The following is a 24,420-nucleotide window of genomic DNA, read 5'->3' as shown; positions in this document are numbered from 1 at the left end:
ACATGGGGTGACCCATGTGTCCTCCTCAGGGGGATAGTCCAGGTCCTTAATACACACTTTTATACTCTAGTGATTATAGATTTATCCAGTGTAAAAACCAGATGCAATCTCACTTGTAAAAAGTGAACCTTTAGAAAAATCCGTCAGAGAAACAACTCTGGCAGAATGGATGGCAAAACTACTAGAAAATAAGGATATTGTTTTGAACAATAAACTGCTGTAAGACTCTCCAGTCTCTTGCAGGTTGACACCAAGTGTTATTGACGAAACCCACAGCCTGTAAAATTGCAGAGAGACCCTGCTGGATACATCAGAGCCACTGCAAAAGGGTTGAGGTCCCGGGAAGCCCCATCACTAAGGAGGAAGCACATTAGGAAGGCCTCACCTACGTTTGGTTGCTTCGGGGTGAGGGGGTAGTGCGATTGGGCCCCGTTGGGTAAGCCTGCACTCCACTCTCTATCCGATCAACTTTAGGGCAGCCAGGTGCAGGTGTGATGGACCAATGTGCAACAATGTGAAGGGGAAGCCTCCTGGTTACCTTGACTACAAAAGCTCACCCTTACATCCATCCTTGGATGAAAAATTGTCAGGCTCTGGAGAGACTCGGAGGCAGACCGTTACTAGAGTTCACAATTTATTTCCACAATACCGACACCAGGTGCGAATATATACAGGTGAGGAGGAGGGGGCACAGGAAGAGGGTCTCCGGAGAACACAGGCACAGAAGGGAAAGGGGCTATGTACACGATCCTTTCAGCGGCTCAGGTTGGCTCGGACTCCGGCTAGCTCACCCAGTGGTGGTCCCAGGCTGGCGAGAATCTGGCACAGAGAGAAGAACAGGTAAATCGCAGCACGAAAGAAACTCGAGACAAAGGCTTGATTAGCAGTGACACTGACGAGTGTTACACAATAATCCAGCGAAGAAACTTCCTCAGCCGCCGCCTTAAGTGAGCGTGGTGATGAGCTGATGAGTCGCAGGTGTTTGAGCCAGGGGCTGGAGTCGTCACGACTCCGCCCCGTAGAGCGCAGTGCACAGGAAGGGAGAGAGAGAGACGCAACATACTTGTAGCCATACAGGGATCGCCGAGGAGGCACAGGGTCATGACAAAAATGCCTGATACAGACCACAGAGAAAGACTGTTATGTTTGCTCGCACATGCCGAGCATATTAACACAACCATATATGGGAAACACCCTGGGACAGGTGCACTAATTCTGATTTCCGACCACCTTGAGAGTGACTTTTGTAAAGTGCACAACAACAACAACAACATCGTCATCCTGATCCAGGAAGAAGCGCTCAACTTTAACAAGTTTTAAAGAGACTGTTGATCGTCATTGAATTTTTCTTGTTTTTATTTTGCTTTTCTTTACTTATGTTATTCTTTGTTTGAAGCTGTAATTTCACAGATGATAAGTTTATCATTCACAGCATACGCAGATGTACCAAAACCAGTGAAGACTTCTTTTCCTATTTTTCAGATGAAGATGAAGTGTAACTAATGATGTAGTAACTGAGAATGTGAAAGACAAGTAGTTACTCACTGATGAATTGTACATTTCATTTCGTGATCAACAGGAGGGAATGTCAGAAGAGAATATTGTATAATATGATCAGCTATATGAAATGTATCTTTTTATCTTATTATTAAGGACATGTCTAAGTGACTTTTCACCTAGTAACTTGTGTGCAGCTACTAACCGCTTCCTGTCTTCAGAGAACAGAGAAGTGAAGACTCAGCTCTATTAGAAGAACATGCAAATGTAGTGAAGGGGAAAAACCCGCGGCTCTAAATGACGTTGTTACCTTTGTACACACGTACACACACACACACACACACACACACATACACACACACAAAACATTTTGTATAAATAAAGGACGCGGACAGTCAATAGACGCAGATCCTGCGTCTAAAGGGCTGCCCTCGCGAGTAAAAGAAGAACTGCAGTTGTTTGTGTTTTCTGACTCAGACGTCTCAACTGAAGAACGGCCGGGTGATTTAGAGAAATCCCCTGTCAATGTTATATCCAAGTGTCTACCTCATTATCATCTTCTTCATTCTGTGATAGGGTGATGCAAGCATGAATTGAAGCAGTTACCATTTTTGATACCATGTTCTTCAAACATGGTATGACACATGAAGTGAAAAGACACAATAACAGTATTATAACACCAACAAAAACAAGTCCTTTAATCAGCAGGGACTTCCAAGAGCCGCTTAAAAGCCACGTAAGCCAGTCTTCTGTGTTTGTGGCATAGTCTCGTTGTTGTACATCCCGAAGTTGTCTGAGTGTTTTCAGAGCATCAGTCATGTTCGGTGAGTGCACATTATCTGGAATGTATGTGCAACATGTGTTGTTAAAGAGGACACCTTTCTCCTTTCTCGGCGAGAATCATGTCCAATGCAGTAATGCACCCTGTGTTGCATTACTGCAATGCACAGAGCGTCAATTTCCTGATCCCGTTCGTCGTTGAATTTACATGAAGCATTCAGAACCTTTTGTCTTCCAGTCCAAAGTTTAAATTCCTCTGGGACATCGGAACCCCATATGGAATCATGCTGCTTGAGGTCTGGGGTGCTTCGTCATTTCCTTGTTGCTGACGTTGATGTTGACGTGGCGTCCATGGTTATCTCGAAAGTGTGGTCAGATATGAAAATGGGAGCGCACTGAGTGCAGATGTTGCTGCTCTTCACGGGCCCTCCAGGAGCGTGTGTCTGTACTGCTTTGCAGTTGGTGGTGTTTCCCATTGGCGTGGATCCGTTCTCTTGGCGGTAGCATAGGCTGTGGCTCAAATTCCCATTGTTTTCAAGAAAGACTGGGAATGATTTAGCCTTACTTCTGTGCTTCACTTTCAGGTCAACCCAGAACCATTCGTCACATGTGCCATTTCGCAGTCCTATCTGGAGAGGTTCCTCATGATTGACCACGATTCCCTGGAATTGATACCCAAGGCTGGCGTAGCTTATGCACACTGCTTGCTTGAATTATGTCCATTCCCTTGGCGTACAAGGTGGCGTACTGTGTCGTTGGGGGCATATAGGAGCAAACATAGCAGTCCTTTCTGGGTGTGCTGTCATGTATATATCGATACCATGCGTTATTCATCCATGGATGAATGTGGTCTTGTGTCATGTCACGAAGATGTGAGTTGTCATGTGTCCATCTTGTCTGCAGGTGGTGTTGTTCATCTTCTTTCTTTCGGGTGAGTGTTAATAAACTCACCAGGAGTGCAACATTAGCCACTAGGAGGACGAGTGTCTTCATGATGACCAGACACACCTGTGACCTCTGATGAGTAGACTACCGGCAAGAAGAAGAAGGCGGGGTGTACCCGATCAGCCCTCCCTCCACCAATAGATCACCAGGAGTTAGGGGTGTCGGCGTCTAAACGTTTAGGTTGTCACTCACTTTTTTGCAGTGGCTTTGATGGATCCAAGATGGTCTTTCTGCTATTTTGCAGGCAGTAGGTGGACCTTCCCACCTTGGTGAACTCCAATTTTTCCTTTGGAGTACTTTGATCAGGATCCAATCACCTGGTTTCAACCTGCAAGACACTGGAGAGTTGTTTAGAACAATCTCTTTATTTTCAGGTCTTATTGACATATCTATGGGCTCACTTGTAATTGGTAGTGGAAATGGTCTACCGTGAATGATTTCAAAAGGTGTGAGTTTCTGAGAACTTTGTGTCAGTCTCATCCACATTTCCACCAGGCCTATACACTCAGGCCATGGTCTCCCTGTTTCTTCCACGCATTTTCTCAGTCTCTGTTTTATGGTGCCGTTAGTTCTTCCGGCACTTTGCACTTCCAACAGTGCACAGTGACGTTTGATGCTAAATCCTAGTGCTTCAGAGACCTTACTGATTACTTCATTAACAAAATGTGTCCCATTGTCTGATCTTATCAGAGTGGGGATGCCACTCAATGGTGGTTGCACAACCATTTTGCTACTGAGATGGCGTCTGCTTTTTTTTTACTGGATAGATTTCTGGCCACTTTGAGAATACGTCTATGATCACTAGAGCGTATTTTGAGCCTTGGCATTCGTTTAGCTCAATAAAACCCATGTGGATTGTATGAAAAGGATGAGGTGGTGTGCATTATGCGCATTATGTGCATTATGTTTTTGGCAAATCATGCATGTTCCGACAAATTTCCGAAATTTTATCTACCACCCCTACCCCCCCCTCCTGTTGACAATAATGCTGCTGATTTGTGTAGGGACTTTGGTAGTATTGGTTTGCCATTACAAGTCATCAAACCACTTTCTAGCTGTGCTCCACAGTTTAACCATTTCCTTCGTTCTGTAGTCGGTGCGGCTTTTTGTTCATTTATAAGCACATCAAGTGGTATTTGCATTGAGGAGTCAGACATTAATGTGTCTATAGTTTGTTGTGTTGCTGCTTTTGCGGCTTTGATCTGCGAAGTTATTGCCTTCAGTGACCTCTGAGCAGCCTTTCTGGTGTGCAGCACATTTACAAAATGCTAACTGTTTTGGCAATATAAACACTTCCAACAGTGCCTGGAAAAAAGAAAAAAGATTTCCATGTTGCAGTTGGGTTAGGGGAACAGGCACGTATGACAGCTGTGAGTTCTGCACTCTGTGCAGAGTGTGAGGAAGTTAGTGCTTTTGCTTCTAAAATTGTGTCTACTGTGGTTACCGCATAACCTACACAGTTCCGCCCAAGGCTACTTTTGGACGCTGAACCGTCTACAAAGATATTAACGAAACCAGCCTGTGGGGTGCTGTGAAGGTCAACGCGTGATACAGCATACAGCAATTCTGATGTGTGACAGTGTAAGCAAGATGCCCACATAGGAAAGTTGTCTGGCATGTGTCAAACTTCTGCGTTAGGAAAAACCTTGCATTGCTTACAGTTCATAGCTCACAGCTCTAAAACTAGGCATCAACAAATCATATGCCCAAATCATTATGTGTCACTGTGATCCACAAGTATGATCACAAATTTGTTTTCCAAACTTACTAAGCAAACAAACAAAAACAAAACAAATTGCCTATGGCATCAAGGCTTTGCGTTCATATTAATTGAGTGTAAGCTGCTTTCTTCATTGCAAGTATTTATTACAATAAGGTTTAATTCATGCATCTTATCACTGACCCTTTCCAAAAATAATTTCACATATAACAATTTGAGTATGTGTTGTCTGTTCATTAATATAGTTGTCAATCATTTCTGTCATTATTTTGCCTTCTTTTGTTTATGACATGGCGGACATCTCTAAACAATCATGAGCTCAGCCTTCAATTTCAACCCAATTATACCCTGTATTCTCTTTTCGCACTTTTCCCAATTAATCTATGCTTTTGACGCTGTACTCAAAGTTCCAGGTTGAGAGAAATCCACCTGTATTGACACACTAAAGCATACAATTAATATCATTATCATTACTTTTCCTAAAACATTCATTCGCTTCCTCTTCTTAGAGTTTACCTCGTCTGTTTCTCTCTGTGAGCTGTCTTGACACACCACAGGCACACATATTTCCTGTTTCTGCAGACTAATCGAACTCTTTTGTTTCTCTTTGTATTCATAGTCTATAAACCCTTTTTAATTCTACTAAATCTTAATCTAAAACCAACACCTTTATGTCACACTCACACTTCTAAATAGAGCCCTTTCAGACATCAGGAATCATCACACACACTGCCTTTTCTCTCAAACTTCCACTCGTTCACTCACTCTACTATGAACCTTTGTTATTATTACCTATTTTTTATTATTTTTGTACAGATCACACCCAATCACTCAAAACCTACTACTCAAACTCCATTTATACAATTGTAGTGAGCAAAACCAGCATCTCAGTCACAGGCATTTAGCAACATTTGCAAACAATAGTTACAAAGCTCAATAACACTCTAAACCGAAAGCAACAATCTCCATGCGCGTCACCGCTCCTCATTAGCTTGGTAGTGTCCACATATTTATTTAATTCAGCTTCTCAATCTTGTAGCTTTAGCTGTTGTATACAGGGTTTGGCTCATTAGTTGTTAGTATAGGTTTGCTCTTCATCTTAACAAAGCCTCATCTAAGATGACAGGTTTACAGGCAGGTCAGGTGTCTCTATGCACCTGATTAGTGTAGTTATTTCCTTATTTTCTTCATCTCATATATCATTGTACTGAGTTTGAGCAAACCTTGAGCTTCATTTAGACTACTTTTAACAATCTTCCACCTCACATCATAACTGACTGAGGTGCCTCTTCTTATTAATAGTATGTCATTATTAATGTTATCATTGTATTGTTTCTCCTTTTTTATAACAGCAATAGTATATTATAATACACTACTTTACTACTAATATACAATAGTGTATTATTTTATATTTTATTATGTATCCATCACGGGTCTGTGTGAATCTGCAGCTTCACACCTTCCAAGGTGGAGACATTTGCTTTTCCTTGGCTGAACAATGACACAGCCTTAATATGCCTTATGCATCGCTCTATTTTATTTGATATATTTTGTGTGAATTATTTGGTTTCATGCATTCCATGCTTTAAAATATTGCAGCTCTTCTGTACGCTTTGTTTTCTTTTTAGCTTCCTTTTCAATATTTATTTCTGCTTGGAGGGTTTCTTATAATTTAGTCAATGCGGAGGGGCTACATTTTCCCTCCCATGTGGGAGGATTCCTCCATCTACATGCACTAATTTGTCCGGCGCCTGGACATTTTTCTCTAACCACTGCTCGTCAGCAGTGAGTTTTGAAGCTTCGTTACCCATTATAATCCTTTACAACTACACAACTGCGGCACCTTCTCGGGCACGAGAATCGAGAGAGGTAGTTGACACGGCCTTCTACTTTCAAGCTATTCTTGAAAGCGGTGTCACCTTTACGTGATGAAACACGACCTGTGTCTCTCTTTTCACCAGTACTTGGGTGGTGTCAGGAATAGAAATATTGTCCTGCTATTAGTTGCTGCTATTTTTATAATCATCATTAACATTTCAGTATTAATAGTGAGGTTGCATTTAGATGCATTCAGATGTTCAAATATATGGTTATAGCCTTTATTACAGGTCCAAAGAAGAACCATTTAAAATGGTTCTGTTGAATCTATAATTTAAATGTTATTAATGCTTTTATGATCTCTGTGTAGAGGGCAGAGACAGGAAAATACTCTCTGTGCTAAAATGAGACAGGAAACGAAACGCGTCTGCAGAGCATGTTTTGCAGAAGCGAAACCGAAAGCAGAAAGAGCCAAAGAGTTAGTATGCATTTATCTTTGATTTAAGCTTTTAGTAGAGGCTTTTGATCAAAACATTAATTCAGTAGAGTACACATATATAGTCTTGGTTCGGACAGACACGTAACCACACGCACACTTAGTTAGAGGAATCACTGATAGGGGAAAGTTCAGTTTAAGGTCAACTAAGGTTCAGAAAAGCAGATGCAAACTCTGCACGCACAGACAGACAAATAGTGAGAGGTCATGACACGCACGCAGTACATAGCATGTGCGCGCCCTCGCGCGTGTACGCACAGACACACATACACACACACACTGTTGGGGTGTAGGTGAAAGTTGACTGATGAAGCAGTAGATGCACGATGCGAGAGCTGAGCTGGCTTACGGAAACCACCGGGAGAAGATGGAAGCCAGTGTACTTTTAATTGTGCCTTGAGTTGTCAAATAGAACATTTGTGGTTTTGAAGCTGATGTATGTGATGACGCAATGAGGGGGCGTCACTAAATATACTCTGATGCATATAAAACTGTATTTTGATGTTAGGAGGATGAGATTGTGGGGCTGTCTGCTTACGGAGTCCGCTCATTCTCCCCAGCGTGTCATTTCATTAAAATCATCGTCTTTACCCTTTGGACCAGTGTGGTTACTTGCATTCCTCCTGTGTTTCCTTCCCTATATTTTTGAACCTTAACATTTGGGGGCTTCGTCCGAGGGGAAGTGAGACAGGACGGAGAAAGGTCCGAGGCGTCAGGCGCTCAGGCATTGGTCAGTGGTCAAAGTGAGTGACAAGCCGGCATATAACAAAAAGGTAGGCACCACCTGTTGATCTTATGAACCAAAGTGTGTCAAATTGGGCTGTGTAAATTGAAAGTCTACTCACTGAAACTACTGGTAGATGTCTGCTTTGATTTTTGGTGAAAAGTTGAAGGTTGAAGTAATGATAATGATAAGGAAGTATAAGTGACAGTACTGAGTAATGAGAATAAAGGAATGAAAAGAGAATTAAAGCAGTTGGACTGCGAAGTGAACTTTAGAATGATAGGGAATTTGGTCATTGTGTGGGTTCAAGTCCCATTGGTTATGCAACCCTTAAGAACTTTCTCGGAGGTGACGCTCCCTGCTGGATAGAGAAATTTATCCTTCACCTAGCGATGACTAGGGATAGTTTCGGGCAACATTCGAGGAGGACTCGGGAATCTCCAAAACTGTTGAGGGTTGTCCTTAATCTTAATCCTGTTTTGGGTGTAGATTGTTGTTTCAAATTATTCTAAAATTACTTGAGGACGAGGAGTCTGGGACCCTTAAGAAGCGCATTTTCTCCTTGGTAACGCTTGCGCTAAGACAGGACGCTGATCTTAGACCTACTAGGACAGTAGGGATAGTACCGTCGACAGCGGGAGAGAACTTGGGAACCTCTGAAATTGCTAGGAGTTAGAGTCTCCTATTTGCGCTTTTTGGCTACGATAAATTTGGTTAGGGCATTAGCAATCGGGCCACCGTCAGGGGGACGGAATACTGGCTAAAATTGGTCGCAAAAAAGTCAGGGACTTTTATCGGTTGGACCGTTATGGATAAATTTGTCGAAATTTATAGGATGTAAGAGGCCTGAAATCTGTGCAGTTGTAATTAATAAGACGTCTGTAATATAAAATATGAGATCTATGAGTAAGATCAGTCTCTGTGTCAGTCATGCACAGCCGGAAGTGCACTGATTGTGTGTGTAAATGCAAATGAGCAGCAGTGACGCGCAGAGAGGGTGGTTTCAGTTTTCGAGAGGACTGAGCGTTTTGCTAAATGCCTGTATATAAGAGGTTGGTTTTGCTTATTATGAGAGTGTAAATACAGTGTGAATATATTAGTGTGGATGATTAGAAAATGACTGAATTTTGATAGATGTATATTTCGTGAGCCATAAATGTTGGTGTGTTTTATTTTTCAGTTATGTGTGTGTGGGGAGAAGCTGCGAGACGATGAGAGGTTTCAGTTTTCTTTTTCTTTTTCTTTTGACTTGCTCTTTCTGATCATGGAAGGCATGTCCAAAATACTCGTATGAAAGCGTGTTTTGTGTGATTTTAACTGTGTGAAGGCTGTCAGTATTTGATTTGAGTGACTCTGCATGATTTGTCTGAGTGAGTGGAAAATGGAAGTTTGAGAGAGAAGGCAGTGTGTGTGAGACGAGTCATGGCGTCTGAAAGAGGTTAGAATATTTAAAAGTGTGTGTGAGAGGAAGGTGTGTGTGACTGATGATGTCAGGGGAGCACCCAGAGAAATAGACAGAGTTAAATTCTAAGAAGATGAAGCGAATGCATGTTTTAAGAAAAAGTAATAAAGTAATAAAATTATATTAATTACAGGTTTTAGAAAAGAGACAGACCGAGAGAAATAAATACAGGAACTAACAATTACATTAATGAATTGAAAACGCATTTACACAAACTGTTACATGTGAAATTATTGTTGGAAAGTTTAATAAAGAAAGCAGTTTACACTCCTTTAATTTCCAGAACCAGTGTGTCCCTAGATCTGATAACACCCTTGCCCAGTTGGCTCCTGTAGTAGGCGGGCATGGAAGGCTGGACAGCCCATGACGGGTAAGATCCCACCTCGAAACCCTGGGACAACCTAAGGCAAGGCGCAGTCACGATTGCTCGAACCTAAGTCCCGGAGTGACCGTGGAGTCACTGGAGGAGACGGGATTTAACAGGTAAGGCCACTGGGCACAGACGAAGGGGAAATGTCATTAACAATGACCAGTGATGAACCAGAGAGAGAAAATACACCCTGTCAAAAGGAGTTTGAAACACTGCAAAAGAAACATTTACAAGATCACAAAGATCATAAAGAAACATTTATAAAAACCACACATACAAACAGAAAATGCACTAACCATACAGAGATAAGCTCATGAAGAGTAATGTATAGATAGTGATTAAAACCTGGCTAAGAACACAAACATATGTAATTAAATCAGCCTGCTAATTTCATGGGGGTTAAAATGGTGTGAATGTTGAAGAAAATACACTTAAAACACACTTGGATAAAATAGAGTTGTTGTGGAATAACTCAAACGAAGCTGTATGACAAGGGAGTGAGTTATGGAAAAAAACAAAACAAAAGAGAAGTGATTACTTAGGAGTGCTCTTGCACTGATTTATCAAAGTAAGTGATTAGTATAGAAAGAAAATGAAAATCATTCAATAATGTGATAAAGTTTAAACATGTATTTCTTTTGCCAAGTTAAATTGTTGAGATATGGCTGAGTATGGAAAAAGTTTGAGAGCTCGTGTGAATGTGGACAGAGGAGGTTGCTGTGTGTGTGTGATTGAGGCCTTAAAGGAGGGGTAGATTGTTCAGAGGTGCAAATTTGATTAGGAGGTTTATAAATTAGTGTTGACACATTGTTGTAAGGTGTTAGGCTGAATCTGAGTATGGTAATGTGCTTAACCGGGGTTATTGTGGTGTACGAAACGGTGTAGCTTTTGGCGAGGTTTTCGGTGTGTTGAATGGGTGAAATTTAAGATTGTTTTAGATTTTTGAGGCTGTTGTTTTTATTTCAAGAGAGGGAGTTTTGATAAACATGGACATGTCTAAAGGGGCCCATAGTTTTTGTAACAGTGCACTTAGAGAAAACCTGTCAGGTGATTTTGTTTTGTACTTTGATGAGCTAATAATCAGCTCTCTTTTTTCATTTTTGTTCTAAGCAGGCCTGGAAGAGAGTGAACGGACGGCGCTGACGAAATTACCAAGTACGAAAATCAGGTGGGCTTTACAGAATTATAATTGATTACAATCAGAGACTGATTGGCGGCAAGTCTCTGTCTAAAAATGGATTGTATCGATTCAATCCAGTCAAAAGTATAGAGAACTATTTTCCTAAAAACGAAAACGGAATAAAACAAATGATTGAGCTCATTTTGCTGATGTGGAGCATCTGATGACGCATGCAGAAGGCTGCAGTATCAGCAAAAATATCATGTGTGAATGCATGGGAGTGAATGTGAGTGGTTGGACCAAGGGGGGAAATAAATAAAAGGTTGACAAACAGGACAAGTGGGAGACTTAAATCTGGGGATGCTGATGTTCCTTTGAGTGAATTTCTGCTTTGTCGATTTGGGTTAGACCATGTTATTACATTATGGAATGCTAAATGCTAAAAGGGAAACATTGGTTGATGAGATTCAAGTTACCATTAACTGAGGTAACACATGATTAATAACTGTTCTGTTTAAGTTTATTTTGTGTCATGACACAGATTGGATCATATAGGGGGAGAGTTGAGTAAAGGTTTTGTTTTCAGGAAATTCCAAGGATCCAGACTTTCCATGGAGCAACGATTTTGAGGAGATTTGACATGATGATTAAATTGATTTTGTTCTTTAAACACAGGTTTTCAGGGCTGAAGCAAAACACCGGAGAGGAGAATTGCTGAGCTGTTCTGAGAAATGAAATGACTAACCTTTTTTCCTTTTGATTTGTTAAGCTTGGGTGAAGCATGTTGAGTTTTTGCCACATGAGATGTGTCAAAAAGAGAGGATTTAAGATTTAATTTGTTTAATTTGAAAGGGGTTTTACTAGGATTTTATAATGATTGGGGTTGTTTGATAATCTAGATATAGTAAAACTGAGGACTTGTTAAAAGAAAGGATTAAAATGAACTGAATTCTGTTTAGAAGATAAATTGCTGGGGTTAATAAGAAGTTGTACACCAAACTTAAAGGGGAAACTGTGGGAATAAAGGATATGCTTTGGGGGAAAATAGTGAAGATTGTATGAGTAGAAAATGTGGGATTTCTTTTTGACAGATAGTAAATAGATTTATTTTTAGGGTAGAGGAGAGCTTTTTATGAGGATGTTAAGAGTGGTATGGACTCGAATGAATAATATTGGAGATTATATATGTAGAAATGATTTTTCATACACATTGCATTTTTGTGCCTTTGACGGAGTTGTGGCTCAGAGAGTCGTCTCTTGAGGGTCATAAACTTTTGGTTAACGTTATGATTAGCCAATCTACTGTGAGAATGACCTGAGTTATTGAAGGATTGCACACGCTTACAGACATATAGAGTTCATTAAGACCTGACAGTATTGATTCCAGGCAAAAGGCCTGAAATCCATTTAGCATTTAACTGAATAGGAGTTTCGTTTGTAACTAAATTGGGTGACATGTAAAATATGGAGATAACACATGCAGTTCTAAATTAGTCCTCTTATATAAAATGCAGTTACAGGATAACAAATACTTGTTGAAGGGATCAAGTTTTTGCTTTAAACCAGGTCCAAGGGGAAAGCTTATGTATTTTGGTTAAAACTGATAAAATATAATGACTGATAAAATATAATTAGAATGTACCATTACATTAAAAGCAGCAAAATGAAATAAAATGATATATTCAAACAGGTTATCACCCAGGAAATGGGAGTTCAAAATACTGTTAGAGTTCAGCTTTTAGCTATGATGAAGTTTATCTAGGAGCAATTAACTATGTGCTTACACTGAGTGATTAAAGTGATTGTTTTTCTTTGATCCTTTTAGTAGAATAAGCCCTTATAATGATTTTATGATGATTTTGCTTGTGAGAGGTGACTTTAGATGAAAGGTAGGCCCTTGCAGCAGTGGCAGTTTTGTGCACAGGATGTTGATGATCAGATAAGGAGCAAAGAGGAAGCATATGCAGAGGCGTGCTTCCTTCGATTCTCTTGAAGGCAGTGCTTGAAGAGTTTTACAAATGCTGAGTACGGTTGATTAAGATTTGAAAATAAAAGTCAAAAACCAAATATGAAATTAGGTTCATGTTTTGAGAACAATCGAGGAACAGAGTAACTTAGAGCATAGTAGGGAGAAAGTGTTTTCTATCCTTTGCAGGAGGCCCAGAAGAGAGTGGGACCCAGAAGAGGAGCAGAGACCACTTAAGCATGAAGTGTTCTCAAGTGGGAGCGGGCATTTTATAACTAAGACCACGTAGATGACATGAGGTTGTCTGATTTGTTAAGTCACAGGATGCCAAGAGAGGGTCAGAGCTAAGAACAGTGATCCTAATGTCCATGATGTCTGGGATGGACAGGGGAGCAGCTGAATGGGCCAAGGAGTGACCCAACACACAGTATGGTGACCTCTTGTGGTCAAGAGGTCAAGAGAGGGAGTGTCAGGAATAGAAATATTGTCCTGCTATTAGTTGCTGCTATTTTTATAATCATCATTAACATTTCAGTATTAATAGTGAGGTTGCATTTAGATGCATTCAGATGTTCAAATATATGGTTATAGCCTTTATTACAGGTTCAAAGAAGAACCATTTAAAATGGTTCTGTTGAATCTATAATTTAAATGTTATTAATGCTTTTATGATCTCTGTGTAGAGGGCAGAGACAGGAAAATACTCTCTGTGCTAAAATGAGACAGGAAACGAAACGCTGCGTCTGCAGAGCATGTTTTGCAGAAGCGAAACCGAAAGCAGAAAGAGCCAAAGAGTTAGTATGCATTTATCTTTGATTTAAGCTTTTAGTAGAGGCTTTTGATCAAAACATTAATTCAGTAGAGTACACATATATAGTCTTGGTTCGGACAGACACGTAACCACACGCACACTTAGTTAGAGGAATCACTGATAGGGGAAAGTTCAGTTTAAGGTCAACTAAGGTTCAGAAAAGCAGATGCAAACTCTGCACGCACAGACAGACAAATAGTGAGAGGTCATGACACGTACGCAGTACATAGCATGCACGCGCCCTCGCACGTGTACGCACAGACACACATACACACACACACTGTTAGGGTGTAGGTGAAAGTTGACTGATGAAGCAGTAGATGCACGATGCGAGAGCTGAGCTGGCTTACGGAAACCACCGGGAGAAGATGGAAGCCAGTGTACTTTTAATTGTGCCTTGAGTTGTCAAATAGAACATTTGTGGTTTTGAAGCTGATGTATGTGATGTGATGACGCAATGAGGGGGGGCGTCACTAAATATACTCTGATGCATATAAAACTGTATTTTGATGTTAGGAGGATGAGATTGTGGGGCTGTCTGCTTACGGAGTCCGCTCATTCTCCCACGCGTGTCATTTCATTAAAATCATCGTCTTTACCCTTTGGACCAGTGTGGTTACTTGCATTCCTCCTGTGTTTCCTTCCCTATATTTTTGAACCTTAACAGTGGCCAACAGTAAACAAAATAGTGGAATAGTTCAGCCTCCTTATTGTGCTGTAAAATCAACTTATTCCACCGACAAAAATAAAACAACAACAATACCTTTTCAACGCGTACTACGTTTTACGGACGAGATTTATCTAAAAATGCTTCCAGCCCCTTTTTCAGGCGAGCGTTTACTTCTAGAAACCCTTCTAAAATAGCTTCCAGCCCCTTTTTCAGGCGAGCGTTTACTTTTAGAAATCCCCCTAAAAATGCTTCCAGCCCTTTTCCAGGCGAGCCTTTACTTTTAGGAATGCTACCAACCCCTCTGGGCGAGCCTAAACGTTTTACGCGAGGTGTCTCAGAGTGTTAATATTCACCTGGTTGCTGCCGGTCTCTCAGGTCTACCTCATCGACCCCCACCGCCGTGGACCACTTTTAAAAACGCTGGCCAGAACCCGAATTCACGTCTCTGGACTTTATCCTGTACCTGGACAGGAGCTGTCGACAGACTTCAGCGCGGGCTTCACACGACGTCAGGACTCGATGAGGTTTTCCTGTGGGGTCACACAAAAGTGCTGTGTCCCATCCGGCTCGAAGGACCAAGAAATGTCAGGAGATTTCCTGTATTGCAACTCAGGTCAGAATAAAAACGCTCAGACAGGTTTAACGTGTACACGGGTGAGACTCAGGGAGACTCGCACCCTGCAGTAAAAAAAAAAACAGCCTTTATTCAGAGAGCACATACAGGAAGAGAGAAAATAGAAGCGTGCTGCGTGCAGGCTTCCTGTGGAGTCTGCACAGAGTGTAACTTCCCCATTTAGGAGTCTGCACAGAGTGTGACTTCCCCATTTAAGCTGAATACTGAAAGAGCAAACACATTTAGATAATGAAACGTACTTTTAAGCATAACATAATAAAAATCCCAAAATCCTGAAAAATCTCTTAACAACATGTAAAAATGCGGTGTTAAGCGATACGGTTGAAAATTTTGAGTGCGACTAACTTTTTAAAGTCCCGGTGCGCCCATGGCAAAAAGTTAGTCTAGAGCCCTGATTAGTAAATCATATGCCTAATCATTATGTGTCACTGTGATCCACAGGTATGATCACACATTTAATTAGTTATTTTTCAACCCAACAAAACAAACAAACAAAAACATGATGCTGATGCTATGAACGCTTTACACACATGAATCAGGATGCAAGAAAAGCTGCTGCCCATCTGAGGTGTGAGGTAAAAAACTGAACTCACAGACAGCTGCATGTTTGAGCTATAATAGCTCTGTTTCCCTCCCTCTGATGTGTTCTCATGCAGCCCCTGCTCTGAAAATGTGTAGCTTGCTCATCAGCTTAGAAGTGACCACATATTCAATTCAGCTTCTCCATCTTGTGGTTTTAGCTGTTGTATACAGGGTTTAGCGTATTTGTTGTTTGTATAGGTGTGCTCTATATCTCAACAATGTCCCATAATATAATAACAGGTTTTCAAACAGGTCAAGTGCCTCTATGCACTTAATTAGTTTAGATAGTTTCCTATTTTACTTCATCTCATATGTCATTGTACTGAATTTGAGCTACCCTAAGCTTGATGCAGACTATCCACCTCACATCATATCTGACTAGGGTTCTTCTTATATTATTAGTGCCATTTACCATTTTTACCATTAGTGCTTTTTGTCAACAACAACAACAACACAATTATTATATTTCCTTTTGTGTCCCCTAGGGCGGTTGGTGACCTGCAGAATCACCATCCGCCCCAGCTGGAGGCTGCTGATCCTCAATCACTCACACGCGCGCTCACACACTCTCACAGAATAGGCCTACACAGAGTAGACAACGTGTCACCCCGGGTGACGAGCCTTCCTTTACGTGTCCCGGACACAAGGCTCTGCACAGTCCCAGACTGTGGCTTTACCTCACAGGGATAAGGACTTTGTTCGTCACCGCAGGTGACAGGCCCCTCTTGTACGTGTCCCCTCTTGTACAGTGTTTAGACGAACTCATAGGCCACAACGAAGAAAACAGTCATGCTACCAACTGGATGGGAATTACGAAAGATTTATTTAGCTTAATAATAATGTATGTATAGGATCGTATCACTAGTGCAAAGCTGGTGTGGATGAGCTGGCAAATGTATGATAAAATAATAACCCAAAAGATTTTTTTTTTTTAATGGCAATGCTGAGGCACGAAGGTGGCTCGAACACCACACCAGCAGAGGACCCGGAGCAGGACAGCAGCAGGAATGGAGACTGGGAAGACCTAGAAAGATGGGAATTTCTGCCCACAGAACACTGGCCAGAGCACCTGGTCATGTCCACAATCTCCCGACAACACAAGGACTACACACACTCACATAGCAAATCTGAATAAAGGCCTAGGGCCATAACAGCTGTTCCAAGAAGAAACAGGAAAGAGTGAACATGTATAATTACTTTGCAATCTACTTTAGTTTTAGAAGTGAATTTGTTGCCAGTGTCAGTTCAGTCATGGTTTTATAAAGACTGAACTTTTGATTCAGAGCAGTGAAATAGTGTAAAGTGTAACAGTGTAATGCAAACCCATAAAAAAAGTTTGCCAGTATCATTTGTTAGGAATTCTTAAATGACGCTGAGAAGCTCACAGTAAAAAGATACTGGGTTTGAATCCACGCCGGGGCCTTTCTGTTTTGCGTTTGCATGTTCTTCCTGTGTCTGTGTAGGTACTCTGGCTTCCCCCCAAAGTCCAAAGACATGCGTGGGGGTAAGTTAACTGGTGATTCTAACTTGTTAATACGTGTGAATGGTTGTCTGTCTTAGCCCTGTAACACATAAGAAACCTGGGCAGGATGTACACTGACTTTCGCCCTATTATATTCCCTATAGATAGGAAAATGGATGGATGGAGGGATCGATCGATAGACTGATTATTAAAAGTTATAGGTATGGTATCTGATCTGCCCCAAAATGATTCTGTATAAAGACAATTAGACTTTCTAGCCATAAGAAGTATAGGAGCCTAACAATCCCTGCTTACTGATATATAAGACTGTTTAATGCATATTTCTTTGATCACAATGTTTCAAATAATGATTGAAAATGTTTTTAAAAATCCTGTGGGACTCACCTTTGGTGTAACTGTTCAGTGATAACACATGGTGTGGGGGGTCACGGTTTCATCAGCTTTCCATTCAGCCACCACATCGACTTCCTTTGCCTGTGCTCGTGAAACAAAGCCGTTCCAGTCTTCCATGCCTCCACTGATCACTATTGCATCATCTAGCTTACATCCCTCTTCTTGCATGTCCCTGCTTTTCGTATCCTCTGATTGCCATTCCTGCTCACCATGTCCAATTTTACTTTCTCCTTGATTCTCCATCCTTTACGCCAATTCCTCAAAATATGTCTGAATACATAAGAGGTTGTTTTTCAGTGTTTGCAAAGTCAGGCAAAAAAAAAAAAGCTACAGCAAATATAATCTGCTAGTCAGGCTAGTAGTACCACAACAGATTATGTCAGTGTGGATTTGCCAATCTGAGTTAATCCTCAATTAAATCTGAGCACAGACTATGCCATCACCTGACAGTCAAAGAACTCTAAGAAGGTCCTTGGACAACATCCAGGGCTGGACTGGGACAAAAAATCGGCCCGGGCATTATGACTAGAGACCGGCCCACCAGGTATTATAGGAAAAGCCATAAAGCCTTTGAATGAAAACAAACGCTGTTGTGACAGTGATGTACACTGTCTTGTTGGTATATGTATGATTTCTATATCGTCTTGATGCATTCTATACATTTTACAGCAGATGAAAACTTTGGTTGTAAGATTCAGATAATTATTTAATAACAGCTAGACATTTTAAATGAGAATAAGAAATAAAATTATTTTTTGTGCCCCCCTTTCCCTGTTAATGCCCTACCTGGCCCCCTGGCAAAACTTTGCTAGACCCACCCCTGCACAGTTACCAGCTGTCAGCTACATAGAAAAGGATCCTGGTGTTATTTGTCTCTCAGAAACAGTTCATAACTTCCCTTCAACTCATTCATGTCACCTAAAAGGTAAACCTGTTTCTCCATCACCTGTTCAGCTCTGATGATTCAGTAAGGACATCTCCTGGTTTCATCTTCATGTTTCCCTCTCACCACATATCCAAACCAATATCATGACCAGCAGCTTTTACAGCTGTGGCTCCAACATCAGCTGATACTAGAAAGTAATATTAAATAAATTCTAACAACAGCTGATCAAGCTTAAACGTGCTGCTGTTGTTTAGCGCGACATCCGCTGGTTTCCTCTTTCTGGCGAAAAGTGGGCGATAAACAAACAAGAGAGAAAAGCCGATCAGCTGATCATTGATCAGTTTGATGATTGAAGTAGCAACAGCAGAGGGAGGGAGGGGAATGAGAGAAGAAGAGGCAGCTGACAGCGTAAAGACGCAGAATAACTCTAGCTTTGTGTCTTTTTCCATTCTAGCTGAAGTCCGGGACAAACTGTGTTTCTTTTCAGCTCAATACAAAACGCGTAATATTTTCTCTGAATACAAGACGATTCTGTTGTTTACGGGAAGGTTGGCAACTCTACTAACTAACCTTATGAATAAAATAAAGTTCACTATCAGTAACATCATAGCACCTACCCAGCTGTATAGTAACTCCATCGTGCTAGCTAGCACGCAGTACGAGTTATTGTAACTGACTGTAAAAAGTCAGCACAATGAAAATAAACTACACCTTAACTTGGTTTATATCTGACCCAGATAGACTGCAGGTCATAACTTCTTACCTGAAGTTCAGTTCACCTGACACTCGGACCGGCGGCCGCCTCAGGTCTCTGCTCCTCCTGCCTCCCCTTTCCCTCATCCACCTGCTGGCCTCTGGAGTAGCTCCGCCATAGCCACCACCAAACAACTGAGTTATTTTTACACATTGGCCATCATCTGGCCAATCCACCATCTTTCATTGTTTATATTGTTACAAAAAAAACAAACAAACAAAAAAACATCAGCCAATAAAAATGAAAAATCACCATTTGCCCGGTATGCCCGATGGCCAATCCAACTATAACAACATCTATAGTGGAAAACAAGAATTAATTTTGTTTTTGGTCACATTAGACTTTGGTTAATGTCTATTAGATACCTGATAAGATGGAGTTCAGTTAAACAGAGTTTTATTAAATAGGGAATATCAATATATTTAAGTTAAAGTACTCTGTGACTCCAGCTGCTCACTATATCTCTTTCTCTCTTTAACCTTCCAACAAACTCAGACTCTGAAAGAATACTGAACAGCATACTGTTCAGTATTCTTTGAAAGTTATGTGACTTATGTTTGCATGTTGTAATAAATATTTCTATGTTCTGTATCAGTTTGTGGTTTCTTTGTTTTCTTTTCCTGCCGGTAAGATCCTGCTGACCTTAGAGTTTCAATTCAATTTTATTTATACAGCTCCAAATCACAACAACAGTCACCTCAAGGTGCTTTATATTGTAAGGTAGACCCTACAATAATACATATAGAGAAAAATCCAAAAATCAAATGACCCCTATGAGCAAACACTTTGGCGACAGTGGGAAGGAAAAACTCCCTTTTAACAGGAAGAAACCTCCGGCAGAACTAGACTTGGGGAGGGGCGGGGCCATCTGCTGTGATTGGTTGGGGTGAGAGAAGGAAAACAGGATGAAAGACATGCTGTGGAAGAGAGACAGAGATTAATAACAGATATGATTCAATGCAGAGAGGTCTATTAACACATACTGAGTGAGAAAGGTGACTGGAAAGGAAAAACTCAATGCATCATGGGAATCCCCAGCAGCCTACGTCTATTGCAGCATAACTAAGGGAGGATTCAGGGTCACCTGGTCCAGCCCTAACTATATGCTTTAGCAAAAAGGAAAGTTTTAAGCCTAATCTTGAAAGTAGAGATAGTGTCTGTCTCCCGAATCCAAACTGGAAGCTGGTTCCACAGAAGAGGGGCCTGAAAACTGAAGGCTCTCGCTCCCATTCTACTTTTAAATACTCTAGGAACAACAAGTAACCTGCAGTGCGAGAGCGAAGTGCTCTAATAGGGTGATATGGTACTACAAGGTCATTAAGATAAGATGGGGCCTGATTATTTAAGACCTTGTATGTGAGGAGCAGGATTTTGAATTCAATTCTGGATTTAACAGGAAAAAAATAGGTATATGGCTTGTGTCACTGAAGAATGTAGTTTGATTGATGACCCTAGCCTTGACCTTTTGACCCCTCCCCTTCCCCACCGGAAGTGTGTAATTTGATCCCTAAGCGTGACGAATTGCATCCGGAGAGGGAGGGGGGAACTCGGAAGTGTGTAATATGATCCATAATCGCGCCACCTGTTGCGCCACCTGTTGTGAGAAAAAAATTTAAAAAGTTTTTAGAGGGAGGGGGTCTGCGGAGGAGGAGAATAAAAACAGAGAGGCGGCGCACACTTTTCTATGCGCAGACACAAGATGGATCCTTTCATTCTGCAGCCCCCTGCGTTCCTCTGTACTTGGACGGGGAAGAGATCTGCTCTCCCGAGGCCGTAAGCATGGGAGGCAGCAGCGGCGAGTGGTCTTCGTCGATTATCAGCGACACCCCCGTCACCGTCTACAGTAACAGATCAGAAGCAACCGATGCTCCGCGGAAAGAAGGGAGAAATAAGGAGGTCTTCATGTTCCGCAGCCAGATACCGGCTCCGAGGAGCTTGCGGGGAGAATGGACTCTGCCTATTGAGGGCTGTGGAAAGTAGGGCTACATCTTTGAGTATGACATATTCAAATACAGCATATTTACTACTGAAGGCCTCAATTTTGACCCTACCAGAAATACTCCGGAAGTGTCTAGTCATTTCCAGACCTGTGCACCATGTTCCATAAGCATGAGGGGGATCAGAGAGGGAGGGGGGATCCTGAAGCATAAGGGTGACGCAGCTGTTGAGTCAGTGCTGTATAGAGAGACAGAGCGGCAGTTAGTTTTCCACAAACTCATAGTTTGAATTCTGTTTAAATATTATGACAGTTTTCTCAGTAAAGAGCTATTTCTTCAATAGCGGCTTTATTTTGCTTTCTTATATGACAGGCACAATAAAATAAAAACCTTTAAGATTATCCGACTAGTAACGGATTGCATTTATATAGAGTGGGGTGGAGGCAAGCTACATCCTTGTATGTGTTAAAATATATATATATATATATCCCTTAGTGAATACTTTGGAAACTTACTTAAACAATTAAAACACCCTCAGATGTGCTACTTTTCTTTTTGAGAGTCCCTTTTACAAGGGACTGAAAAACAAAACCATAAAAGATAATTACCGAGGCAGGCGATCTTGTTTCACTCACACACTGTCACACACACACACACACTCTCACACACACACACACGCACACACACACACACACACACACCCCACCCCGCGGGTCAAGGAGGAGTGAGACAGCGGATATCAGTTTTTCTCAATGCTTATAACCTATTGCGCGCCCCAAAAAATATTATTATTAAAACACCTAGCTACATCCTTGTATGTGTTAAAAAAAATATATATATATCCCTTAGTGAATACTTAGGATACTTACTTAAACAATTAAAACACCCTCGGATGAGGTATTTTGGTTTTGTGCTGCCCGCTCCTTCTCAGACCAAAGTAAAGAGTTTTTCTTCATTTTTGAGCTCCTTTTACATCAGGTTTTCTCATTAGCAGAAAAATAGACGGAAACCCTCAAAGAAAACGGCCTTGTTTTACACACACCAAGGAGGAGTCAACAACCCCTCTCTAATCAATATTAGTATTTCTTAATGCTTGTAACCCGGTAAATAATTTCGTACATCTCCCCATAAAATAACCCTTAGTGGAAAAAAGCTCATATTCAAAGTTTATTAAAGCACCCCCCTCTGTGGGAAAGAGTTCTTTTCTCAGTGTCAAGTTTACACCATGAGGCGAGTTTTGTCAACAGGAGGCGAGTTTTGTCACGAGCAAGAACAAGCGCAGACAACTGTTGCCCATAAAGTAAAACAAATATCCACCTCTAAGTCGTATTTTACCGTCGGAGAATGTGGAAAACAGACAACCCTCACAAGAAGGCACCCAAAAAAAGGAAATCGGACACCTCAACTTTCTTTCCCCCCTCTCCCGGCTGCGCGCACACACACACACAAAACAGAGAACCGAAGGGTGAGAGAAAAAAACCAAAAAAAACAATAAAAACACTCTCTAACTGCCGATATTGTCAGGAGAAAGATGCGAAAAAACAGATGCCTCGCTAGATGAGGATAAAATGAGAGAAGAAACGAGAGGGGAGTCAAAAGAGCCGTTATCTGCTCAGACCCTACTGTGACAGTTCTACCAATCGCGAGGAAGAGTCCGTGAATATTATGTCAGCATTCCGTCCAAACAATGCCGTCGATCAGAGCGCCAGGGCCAGCTCGCCAGAACTTTTTGAGTCTCACTCCGGTAAGTTTCTTTCTTTACGATTTTAAATTATATATCAACAGAGACGTCAATAATTTGATTACGTTCTTTTAGATTTCTACATCGATGATTTCACGCAAGTGGACTACGGTGCGTTTAAATAAGTATATATCATTTTTTTAAATAAGTTTAGATAGAGTTTCATTAAAAAACAATTCTGTTACTTACAGACGCTATCGATAGCACAGTGAGGAGCAGCATAAATCCGGCCGTTTTCCAAGGCGATTTAGAGGCCATCCTCCCCGCAGAACCTCCGCTGCCGATCGGCGAAAGACCGCGGGGAGAAGACGATGTTATTTTCGTCTCCGCACACCGAGAGAATTGCTGAGAAATAAGTTTTAAAACCGAAGGTAAACAATATGTTGTATTATCCGCCATTTTGTTGAATAACAGGATGTGACGGAGTAATCCGAGCACGCTATACCGCCCCTCCCGACCCGGAGCGGATTTTTAAAACTTTGTTTTATTTCATGACAGCGGTAATCGAGAATATACAGACCCCGCCGCAGCGAAAAGAAGAACAAGAAGACGACGTTGTTTTCGTCACCGCATACCAGGAGAACTGCAGGAAAATACCTTTTAAATCCGAAGGTAAACAATATTTCTACAAAATAACGTATTCGAAAAGCCGAGCATGTTATACCGCCCCTCCCGACTTGGAGTGGTATAACGTGTGCTAGAAAGTTTTTTTTATTTTAATCTTTCTCTCTTTGTTTTATTTCTTGACAGCCGAGATTGAGAATATACCTATTCAAACCCCCGCTACAGATAATTGGGTGGAGGACCGAGGTAAATAAAAGTTTTTCTTTTTTAAAATACGAAGGATAACCCACGCACACTGTCCCAGAGAGACACAATTTGTTTTCTTAAACTTTTTCCCTTTTGTTTTTCTCGACAGAGAATATACCTATTCAAACCCCCGATACAGACAATCGGGCGGAGGAGCGAGGTAAGTAAAAGTTTTTCTTTTTTAAAATATGAAGGATAACCCGCGCATGCCGTCCCAGAGAGAGACAATTTGTTTTCTTAAATCTTTTTCTCTTTGTTTTATTTCTCGAAAGAGAATATACCCATTCAAACCCCCGCTACAGACAATAGGGCGGAGGAGCGAGGTAAATAAAAGTTTTTTTCTTTTTTAAAATACGAAGGATATGCCGCGCATGCCGACCCAGAGAGGTACAATGTGTTTTCTTAAACTTTTTTCTCTTGTTTTTCTCGACAGAGAATATACCAACCGATACAGAAAATCAGGCGGAGGAAGCATCCAGAGCTCCTCCTCTCAGGAGACTGAGAGGTAATTGACGGGGGGATGAATCGGCCCTAATAAATAATTATGTTGTATTAATAAAGTTCTCCGCTCTATAAAATAAAAAATTAAAAAAATGTGTGGTTTTTTTTACTCTCAACTTTATACAGCAAGAATAAATAAAATGTTTGTGCAAAACACGATCGTCCTTTCGAAGGAGTAAAAAATACATTTTGTTTGTCTTTTCTTACAGCCCGACGGCGACTTCATAAGAGGAGGATCCTCGGAGACCTCAAATTCATGTACGCCATAACCGTCCGTGCATATGCATCAATATATCGACACAAGGATCTGTAAAAGGGAT

General features: G+C 41.2%; 1 pseudogene; it reads left to right on the top strand.

Annotated features, from left to right (window-relative positions):
* Nucleotides 1-21,091, top strand: part of LOC116328469 — a 47,129-nt pseudogene extending 26,038 nt beyond the window's left edge.
* The last annotated feature ends 3,329 nt before the right edge of the window (nt 21,092-24,420 follow it).

Source organism: Oreochromis aureus, unplaced genomic scaffold (assembly GCF_013358895.1).
Source record: "Oreochromis aureus strain Israel breed Guangdong unplaced genomic scaffold, ZZ_aureus HiC_scaffold_63, whole genome shotgun sequence".
Lineage (NCBI taxonomy): Eukaryota > Metazoa > Chordata > Actinopteri > Cichliformes > Cichlidae > Oreochromis > Oreochromis aureus.
The sequence above is the reverse complement of the archived record's forward strand: the minus strand, read 5'-3'. Positions and strand labels throughout refer to the sequence as shown.